This window comes from Mustela lutreola, chromosome 2, assembly GCF_030435805.1.
Source record: "Mustela lutreola isolate mMusLut2 chromosome 2, mMusLut2.pri, whole genome shotgun sequence".
Classification (NCBI taxonomy): domain Eukaryota; kingdom Metazoa; phylum Chordata; class Mammalia; order Carnivora; family Mustelidae; genus Mustela; species Mustela lutreola.
The window spans coordinates 208,542,095-208,552,821 of NC_081291.1; the positions used below are offsets into that span (position 1 = coordinate 208,542,095).

At 33.7% G+C, this 10,727-nt stretch overlaps 1 long non-coding RNA gene across 1 annotated transcript; it reads right to left on the minus strand.

Annotated features, from left to right (window-relative positions):
• Positions 1-696: 696 nt before the first annotated feature.
• LOC131825975 (uncharacterized) lies at positions 697-10,419 on the minus strand. Its single transcript, XR_009351385.1, has 3 exons — positions 10,358-10,419; positions 5,344-5,401; positions 697-783 (listed from the first exon to the last, which is right to left on the minus strand). It is a non-coding gene; the product is annotated as an uncharacterized LOC131825975 (long non-coding RNA).
• Between the last annotated feature and the right edge of the window lie 308 nt (positions 10,420-10,727).

Genomic DNA, 10,727 nt, shown 5'->3' on the forward strand with positions numbered 1-10,727 from the left:
AAGTTGAATCATCTATCATGACAAATATTACATAAAAGTTAAGAAAGCTAAAAATGCAGTCTGAGTATACATTGGCCTACGAGAAGCCAAGTCACAAAGCAGTATAGGAGCCCTATGTCACTTGAAGTTATTCTGCTATCATGCATATAATGTCAAGTATGATTAAGAAAAGCACTAATCCTCTTTAATTTTTCTTCCCAATCAGTACTCAGTGCAGAAGTATAGTATTTATCATGTCCTACTGGAGAAATATGTACCTTCCTAAAGATATAACTGTAAACAACTTAAAAATGCTGCTCTATGAATTGGGTGCAAAGGTGTGCTCCTTGTTAGCCAAAGGTGAGAATATGGTTTAGTTTAAAGAACATGATGACATTGAGACAGCAGTTGGCCTCAGATAGTCTGGCCTCACTGCATGTGTTTTGAGTACCTTTTCTTGCTGCATTATGATATGTGATGTACATTTCTGATCAGATGAAAACAAATCACTGGGCATCCTTTATATTTATTTGTCTTCAATCAGCTGTTTTTAGCTTCAACGCTTCTTTTAGTATAATCCCTGCATGGTTGTCCTGAAGCTGTATTTACGTGACTAATTGATAGAAAAAGGTGGTAAAGTACAAAAAGTGTGATTATATGGCCTGTGAACTGTTTGTCAATGTATTATTCTAACATTGTCAAGGAGAGGAATGTAGTTTCCTTTCTTTTTTAATAAAATAAAACACAACCAGATGTTTGTTTCATTGAGGATCTTCCTATCCAGCCATTCTGGAAGCCAGTTTTCTGAAAGGCAAATGAATAAATACTCAGGAACATATTTCCAAAAATGGAAAGTTAAGTGAATTTATCTTTATTTTAAGGGCACCGTAAATAGTTTTATTTTTTTTTTAAGGAAAACCCATAAAAGTTTGGATGCATTATATTTTTGCTTGATATATAGTGTACATGAAGCTGGCTCAGTTAAATCTTTGAAGAACAAGTAATCCCAGAACTATAGAAAGTCTTCCAGACTATAGAAATGTAGGAACACTCCAAAAATTATTATATAAAGTTGATATTTTCTTGATACCCAAACCAGAAAAAGGACTATTTGTAATAAAGGAAAATTACAGTTCATTCAATCTTACTTTTGAAAGAAAAATTAAAGATTCTACACAAGAAAAACACTATTGACATAAAAATCCAACATAACCAATTTGGTTTTAACCTAGAACTGCAGGGATGGTTTTGTAGACACTTCTATGCCCACTTAATATCCATTCTTCTCTCCTTGCTGGCTAATATAAATGTTATTTACTCAGTAATTTCTCCTTTAAATTTACCTTCCATATCTTCCCTTGCAAGGATACCATTTGACATAGTTATTTATGATAAAAGCGGGTATTATCAAATCTACCAGACCATTTGAGTGGTAACATTTTTCTCTGCCAATGAAAGGAGACAGAGAGTTTGAAAACACCCTTTTCCATCTCTGCATCTCCTGAATGATGACATGATGTCTGGAGTTCTAGCAGCCACCTTGGGACAATTCAGTAAAATAACATGAGGATGAAATCCAATAAGCCAGAATGGCAGAAAGGCAATATGAAAATAGGAAGAAAGCTTGGATCCCTGAGGCATGTTTAATAAATGAATCAGCCTTATCTACCAGTTATGTCTTAAGTATTTTTTTTCTTACATAAAAATAAGTTAAGTTTCTGTTGGTTTTGTTTTCTATTGATTTGCAACTGACAGCTCTCCAAAATGGTAAATTTTTTAACATGAATAAATGTTAATGATAGATAATAGACACAATGGTTAAAACTCAGATGGTCATCATCATAGGTGTAGAAAAAAACATTTTAAAAAAGAACATCATTTTATAATTTAAAAAAAAATCAAAGTAGGAATCAAAAGAAACTTTTAAATTCGGTAAAAAATATCAGCTTGAAAATTGAACCAAATATCATAATTAGAGCAAAATATTTGAGGCATTCGCTTTAAAGTCATAAAGTGGATTTAAACACAATATAATGCAGGTGGCAAGACTAGACTATGCCAAAATTGTAATACTGACTTATAAACATAGATGAGTACTGAATTGAGTATTAACTATTTTTTCCCAAAGTTTTGGCTGAAGTCCCAAAACAGCAAGAATATTAGAGAATCATACCAATATTCTAAAGAGATATACAGCTAGACACTAACATGCAGGACTTGCTTAACTATAACTAATCCTTTTCAAGTCCTTTAAAAAGCAATCATATTCCCTCATTCCATCTAATAGAAGAGATGGTCTAAATTATGCATGAATGTAACTATTTTTTCTTCTATTCCCTATGCTCAAGGTGAAAGATTCTCTGGAGCTCCCTGCAAGGACAGGAAGTTGCCCATATTCCCAGTGTTTGTCATGGCAGGCGGTACCACCTTGCTGCACAACTACAGGGGTTCATTCCTTCAACTTGTTCACTGCACATCCAGTCCCATAAACTATAAACAAACTCTCTCTGGAATGAATGAATGTGTTCTTTGTAGGTCAAACAGATGTCATGATACACAACTGACATCACTTAATGTGATCTCACCAAGGAGAACTAGCTGTCTAAGGGAAGAGAACTAGCTCTGGAGGAAGATTTCCTGAAGGCAGGAGCTAAATGTGGGTTAGAAGACACAACCAGAGAGTTAATATTAGGGGATTTCAGGGTGTACATTCTCACAAGAGAAGTTTTGAAGAATCCATTAACAAGCCCTTGAGGAGAGAAAATATGGATGCTTACCACACTTGGACACATTGACAATGAAAGTCTGAAAATAATCCAACCTAGATGCAAAACACTCTATTCTCTAAACACTCTGTTTTTCTCTCAGTTCAAGAAGATTGAGGATTCCTAAAAAGAAGAAGTAGGCAACACAACAAAGCAGACATACAGAACCCAGAGTTTTATCTCTTCTTCCACAGAAGATCACTAGCCTTGAACTGAACCTTAATGGAAGAGAAAAAAGGAAGCTTGATTTTTGGGGTGCCTGGGTGGCTCAGTGGGTTAAGCCTCTGCCTTTGGCTCAGGTCATGATCTCAGGGTCCTGGGATCGAACCCCACATTGGGCTCTCTGCTCAGTGGGAAGCCTGCTTCCTCTTCTCTCTCTGCCTGCCTCTCTGCCTGCTTGTGATCTCTCTGTCAAATAAATAAATAAAATCTTTAAAAAAATAAAAAGGAAGCTTGATTTAGGCATAAATTTGAAGTTTGGGGTTAGATTGGACATTTAAATTCCTGGAGAATTATGATAATTATCCAAAACAAACTTGTATTTGTAAATGAGTGTGATCCCAAACCCAGGAGACTTGAGTCTTCATTATTCAAAAACTGAGAAAAGAGATTTGACATAAACATAAGAGTTAATGAAGAAAAGGGAAAAATAAAGCAAAATTTTGTTTGCATTCCAGTGAGTTCAGAAATATAAAAATCTGGAAAAATTTTAAGAAATTCCAAATATTTTTAGAGACTTGAGATATTTTAACATGTTAATCTGTCGGTGTGAATAAATAATGCTAAATTCAATTTATAAACAATGAAGCCAGAATCTAATTTTCCTAAGTCATCATCATCACGAGAGATAAAACAACACATATTTGTATGATTCCTCATTTATTTTTATGTCTTCTAAATATTTTTGACAAGCTATCCATTCTGTCTGGTTTCTTATCTCATGTCTTCTATTTGCATTAAAGGATTATATCTACTTTGGGTTGAGACTTGGAGAATTAAGCCATCCATAGTCACCCTGAAATTCTTCCACATCTCGAGTAAATGTGGGGGACATTTGAAGCTAGTAGTAAGCACATGTCAGGGAGTTGGCATTCTCTTTCATAGCTCATCTTTTTAACCCTGTGAGATTAGAGGTTTGAAGTCTTTCAGACCTACACTGACCAGATAGAACTACATGAATGGAGTTTCCTTTTTTCCTACATGGGCTTGGCTATCCCAGAGGAAGGGGAAAAAACATCGTTTATAAGAAATATGGATTTAGAACCACTATGATTAAATAAGCAAGTTAGACAAAGCCTTATGATACTCATCAATGACACCGAGATTATACATTTGGAAGCCATGTCTGCAGTTCTCAGAGTAAAGAAAAAAGCAAAGAGAAGGAAGAAGAAGACAAGCAAGGAGAACAGAGACGGAGGGAGGAGAAAGAGATCATACACCGGCATTCTGATATCCTAACTGAATGTTTATGAATGACACAACTGAGTTTGTGCTACAAAATCATGTTTTTTTGTTTTTGTTTTCTGTGTGTCATATGTTCAACTGAAAGGTTAAGTTTAAGAGCATACCAAGATACATTAATCAAGAGTCCATCCAATTTGATAATAGATATTTAATTCTTTATCCAATTTCTAAAATTTACCCATCTGGTTAAATATAAGGTCAGAACAAAGGGATAAATTATTTTCACTCCTGGGATTTATTTTGGATATTTTCTGAGATCTGACCCCCCCCCCACCTCAGTTATCAGTTCTATGCGAGAGGAATATATGGTGCTGGCTGAAAGCTGCAAAGACCTCCCTAGGTGGAAGAAATGAGTATTACCCGAGGGACAAGAACAAAGCTTACACTTAGATCATGACTGTGGAACAGCAGAGTCTCACTCATTTACGGTGACTGTTCACATTTATGAGCTGAGATGTTTACATGTGGATATCAGCTCTGCCCTCATTGGTGGTTATTCTAGGATATTTGCAGGCTTTCCACTTCAAAGACATGTAGATAAATAATTCCTGTCAGGACAGCTGGCATCATCCTTTAAATATCCCTTCACTGTCTTTGCCAATATATGTTTCTTCCTAACTTGTTCAATTCAGAACAACCCTATTATAGTCTTTAGTCTCTCTGTTCTACATGTCCAGTGGGATAAATAATGTGAAACACAACACAAACTCTTCCAAGAAGATTGTTCTATGTAAAACAGGTAAATCACCATTGAGGGGCAATTAATATTCTATTTTTATTAACATTTAATATTGATTTCCAAGGAGATATTCATGCATTCCTTCATAATTAACCATATTCTCTTAATGTTAGAAATCTGGAGTTTTTGAGAGTCCTTGGTTAACCAAAAAATAAATCATATTTATCTTAATGCAAATTTTGTTTCACTTTGGAAGAAAATAAAGATTATGACATTTTCAACAGTTCAAAGGACAAATTGTCCATTGGAATGAACAATGCATCATTTGTCTCTTTGAATAACTTTATTTCCCATCCCTATGTAACCCTTCATATTTGGAAGTTATTCACTAAAACTGTGAATAATGATATCATTCATCTCCTGTCTGAATCAGATTTAATTATTAGTATGACTTACATTTATTAAAGAGCATTCTACTTCCGTCACCAATTGCTCTTGCAGCTTCAGTATTGTCCTATTTAAAAAAAAAAAACAAAAAAAAAACAGACTTTAACATCTTTTTGATCATCTTCCAACAGTGGTCAAATTACTTCATACTTGGCTGTTTCTAGCACTTAAAAAACAAACTACACATTCAAATTTGTCATCTAATGTTTTATCTGAAAATGTGTATTCCAAATATAGTAGCAGGTTGCTAGTAGATCTAAAATGCCATCTTACTTCCAAATAGAAGACATGTGACTCGTCTTTGATTAATCAGATTCAGAAGTCAAGAATAGAGATATACCAGGCTAGCCTCAAGCTCATTATCATTATATTAAGTCAAGAGATTAATTTTAAAAAAAGGGGGGGGGCTTTTTGTCTGTGAAAAATAAAGGGACAAACAAGATGTCTGATTTTCAAGTAGATAAAAAATCAAAATACTCAAGATATGGCCTTCATTCATTTGAAGATGAAATCCAAAGTATTATATTATATTTTCACATTTCAGCATGTGTAAATATGACTGATTTAAAAACTCATTAATTTTATTTCTTCATATTTATGATCACTTCATCTGTAAAATATAAGCTATGTCTCTCTTGTGTACCAAGCACTACCTTAAAAGATTATTCTTTCCAAAATTGTGAGAGTTTACTCATGATACTTAATTAATATGGGAAGACTAGTCTCAGAGATTTTGCTATTGGTTTCTCAGTTCAAAGGAATATTTTCTCAGTCAAAAGTTTTCATGATTACTTTTCATATTTGAATATTGCTTTGTTATATCATCAGTAGAGCTTAGGACCTAATAAATACATAACTTATTTTAGAATAGTGATCTTGTGACATTCTATAAGGGTCTGACATTAAGTAGTTTTAATGATATTATTAAACAAAGAAATGTTTGTTTTTTCTAGCCTAATTTATTTGTGATATTCATATTAAAAAATCTCCTTGGCCTCTATGGAGAAAGTTACATATTTATCAGCTGCCTTCCTTAGAGCATAAAGCAAAACACAGAACTCCTGCCATTTCCCCAATCTAAGGAAAATCTGGTCATAAGCCAAATTATACTGAAGTGCTTGCTATATTTGGATCTTAGAATGTTTGCCAAATCTGTGACTAGCTTTAACTCTGTATGTTGTTCAGCCAAATGTCAACAATTATCATTTCATTACACTGAAAACTCTGGCTCTTAGCCTCCTCTTGCTATAGAACACATCCATGCTATCTAGAAAACTCATTTTATATAATTACGTGTCAGTGGGCACAGTTACTAAAATAACTAAGTATCACCCAAACACCAAACATTTTTTGCACTCATCATGTTTTGTCTTTCAGTAGTATTAGAGATCGGTGTGAAAAATGTCCCCCTTTTAATAATGTGGAGATAAAGTAGGGAAATGTGCAAAGCTCCTAAGATGCCTGTTATCTTTTTTCTCAAACACTCAGTGTTCAAGTACCATGGATAAGGTTTTAGACATACACCAAAAATCCCAAAGACTTAAGTGGAGTACCCTGTGGGAGAACAAAAGACTATGTGTATCTTTGTCCAAAAAGTAATTCTATTCTTCCAGGGAGGACCAATCTCCGGTCAAACACCGGCTTGGAAATGAGAAAGATTATAAAGATAAAGCATCCTTCTTGTCAGCCAGACCAGCTGATTCAATATTTCAGATTATTGGAGTAACATACTAAGTACAATACAATTCACAGCTTAAAATTTGGTGCAAAACAGCAAAACATCACTCTGTTTCTATATTCATACATAATGAGATTTAAATTTTTTTTTTTAAACAAAGTGTTACTTTAACATTTTAAAGCCATAAGAACTTTCTTTACACCAGGCACTTTTCAGCCTAATTCCAAGTTTGGGACTCAAGCTGTTTATAAACTTTTCTTGAATGTCTGCAAAAGTTTGATAGGATAACCTTATGTATATTTGGATGGGGAGAGGGTGGGGATTTGTTTAGAAACATCAAAAACTAATGATGTGTTAAAATCATCACAATAGCACAATAAAGAAGAAAGAAAGAAAATCTATATTCTCAATCCGTCTTCAGGGTACTGATCCATCCAAAGGCTAAAAACACGGCTTTGTGCCATTCTGTTCCGGGATCTGGCTACTTTCTGTCACTGCTCTCTTCCTTCACTGCCTGTCCTTGTGTAGTTAATTGTGCTCTGGGCACATACTCTGAAGAGTTGAAATGAAAAGTTCCATTTTAATTGTTTTGGCCCATGAGGTAATTTAATAGTGATCTTGGTAAATCCTAATACACTGTTTTTAACAGGGCAACACCCTAATAAACATACTTTCATGGAGTTTTGTTAAATAAGCCTGCAACAGTATGCTACTTGTTTCTAAAACCATTTTCTATTTTACTTTATACGGATGTGAGAAAATCGCCATTCTAACAATTATAATGAGTTCAAATGTCTACAGTCTCAGAACAAAACCAGATGTAACTCATAGGTAAGTTTTTGTTAAGATCTCTTAAAAATGCCTTGTTCCCTCCTCCTCCACTCCAGCTTCACCCCACAGATTCTTTGTGGTGTAAGCAACTCGAATGTTGTTGATGTTTTGTAAGTATAAAATCCATGCAAGAAAGATGTATTAAATATCTTTTGTGTGGTTACTTGAACAGATTGCTAGCAATATAGTTTTTACAATTGTTATTACTCATTTACCTCTTTATTATTGCTTCTGCTCTTCTTAACCTAGAGACTGAGAAAAGAAATTAAAAATATACTATCAAAGGATTTCTCAGAAGCCCAGTTCATGCTTGATACAGTTGTCAAAATATTCTACTAAGCTTCCCATTATTATAGAGATTTTCATAATACCTACTTTCTTAAAAAAGAATTAAAATGTCAGTAATTTGGACTTAAATAGTTACAGCTTTTGATTTTTATATAATTTTAGATTTTCAGAAGAACGACAAAACCAGTACAAAGAAATCTACTAAACCCTTTACCCATCTTACACAATCATACCGCTATTAAAACAAAGAACATAATTGTTATACACTTATATGAATTAAACTGCAAATACATTTGAATTCCCATCTCTTGTTCCTGGTTCCCATCTAGCATCCCAAATTGTATTTACTCATCATGTCCCATATGTTTTCTTTTTTTTTTTATTTTTTTATTTTTTATAAACATATATTTTTATCCCCAGGGGTACAGGTCTGTGAATCACCAGGTTTACACACTTCACAGCACTCACCAAAGCACATACCCTCCCCATCCCATATGTTTTCTTAATCCATGACAGTCCCTTAGTGTCCCCTTGGCTCTCATGACTTTGACGCTTTTTACTAGTACTGGTCAGTTACTTTATAGAATGCCTGTCAATTTGCATCTGCCAGATATTTCCTCACAATTGTCCTGAGGTTATAAATTACTAGGAAGGTGCATTGGAGGTAATATTCCTTTCTTTCTCCATCATACCCGTGGCCCCATGATGTTGATGTTCAACATGCTCCCATCTTTTCTTGTTTGTTTCTTTGTTTTGAGTGCTTCCTTAATGTCTAGCACCACAAGATACTCCATGCTCATCTTTATCCCTGACCATCCTGAGAATCATCCATGTCTCCAAGAAGTCCTTGGTTTTTTTAAATTTTATTTAAATTCCAGTTAGTTAACATACAATGTAACACTAGTTTCACGTGTACAGTTTAGTGACTAACACTTCCAGACACCACCCGCTGCTCATAAGTGTCCTCCTGAATCCCCATTACCTATTTCACCCACACACCCCCCAACCTGTCCTCTGGGAACCATTACTTTGTTCTCTATAGTTAACAGTTTGATTTATTTTATTAAAAAAAGTATATTTTCTCTAATAACTGAGTGTTAAGTATACTCAACTGCTCAGAAGTGTCACTGCTTTTAGTGGCGATCAATGAATAGAGACAGGAAATCTGTGTATGTATATTAATACTTGCATTTGCATCTCTCTTTCTCTATCATTTATCATCTATTACCTATCATTTATCTATCATCTCTTACACACACACACACACACACATACACACACTCACACAAGCACACACACAATTCATTGCAGCACCACAGGGCTCATTCTAACCTCCCCTTTTATTTTTTATAACTTCTTGAGAAACCTGGCTCTCATTATCACATAGTACTTATGTATTTTTTCAACCATAGTGTGCAAACAAAATAACTTAGGAATTTTATATCATGTGCTAGAACAAGTATATGTGTATAGTTCACATTTTTTTGACAAACGATATGCAGTCAAAATACATGTTCTGAAGTTGCCATAAATTACTCTTTCCCATCCCTTTCAGTGCATTTATATAATTCACTCGTGATATAATTCAGTTATTTGTCAAAATTTATATTCCATCTCTTTACCATGCACTGTTACATTTTTAACATTTACATGCAGTAGTAATTACTCTTTATAATTTAAATATAAATAATATCTATAATATATATTATGTACTATGTACATAATACATATTATGTACTATATACCGTATAATATAAGGTATATAATATATATAATATAATTATAGTATATAATATACATTTTGACAAATGCATAAGTCACATATCTAACACCATTTTCAGAAGAGTTCTATCACCTCAAAATATTCTCAAGGTCCCTTTTTGTCTTTAACCCTGCACCATATTTCTCTAAACTATTCTACCATTGTTTTCCTTTTTTTCTTTTTTATTTCTTTATCTTCTCCACAGTTTTATGTGAATGAAGTCATGAATCACGATGTACATAGCTTTTTAATTCTGTTTTTTTTTAACTTAGCAAATGCACTTAAGATTCATCTGCATTTAGCCTGAATCAATAGTTTATGATTACTGTAACTATTATCTCCTTTGCCGAGGATTTTTAAGATAATTCAAATTTTCACATTGTAATAGTTTAGACTTGATATCACAGTAAAATTAAAAAAAAAAAATCCAGTATGCTCTAAATGTTTAAATGTGTGGCACTTACTTTGCTGCAAATGTATACAAAGAGAAGTTTCCTTGTTTCCATTTCATATTCTGTCCCAGTTGTTGTTAGCAGAGGGAAAGTTAATAATTAGTAATTAAACTGACATTTAGTAACTTGTATTTAGGAAGTGTAGAACTGAGTGTGAGGACAATTATTTGCTGAGATTTTCCTTAGTGTACAAGAACTCTACAGAAATATGTGTATTTTAAGAGTATCCCTGAGGCACCTGGATGACTCAGTTGGTTAAATATCAAACTGTTGATCTTGGCTCAGGTATCAGTCTCAGGGTTGTGAGTTCAAGCCCTGCATTGGGTTCCATGCTAGACATAGAGACTACTTAAAAAAAATAAATAAATAAAATGGAGGCACT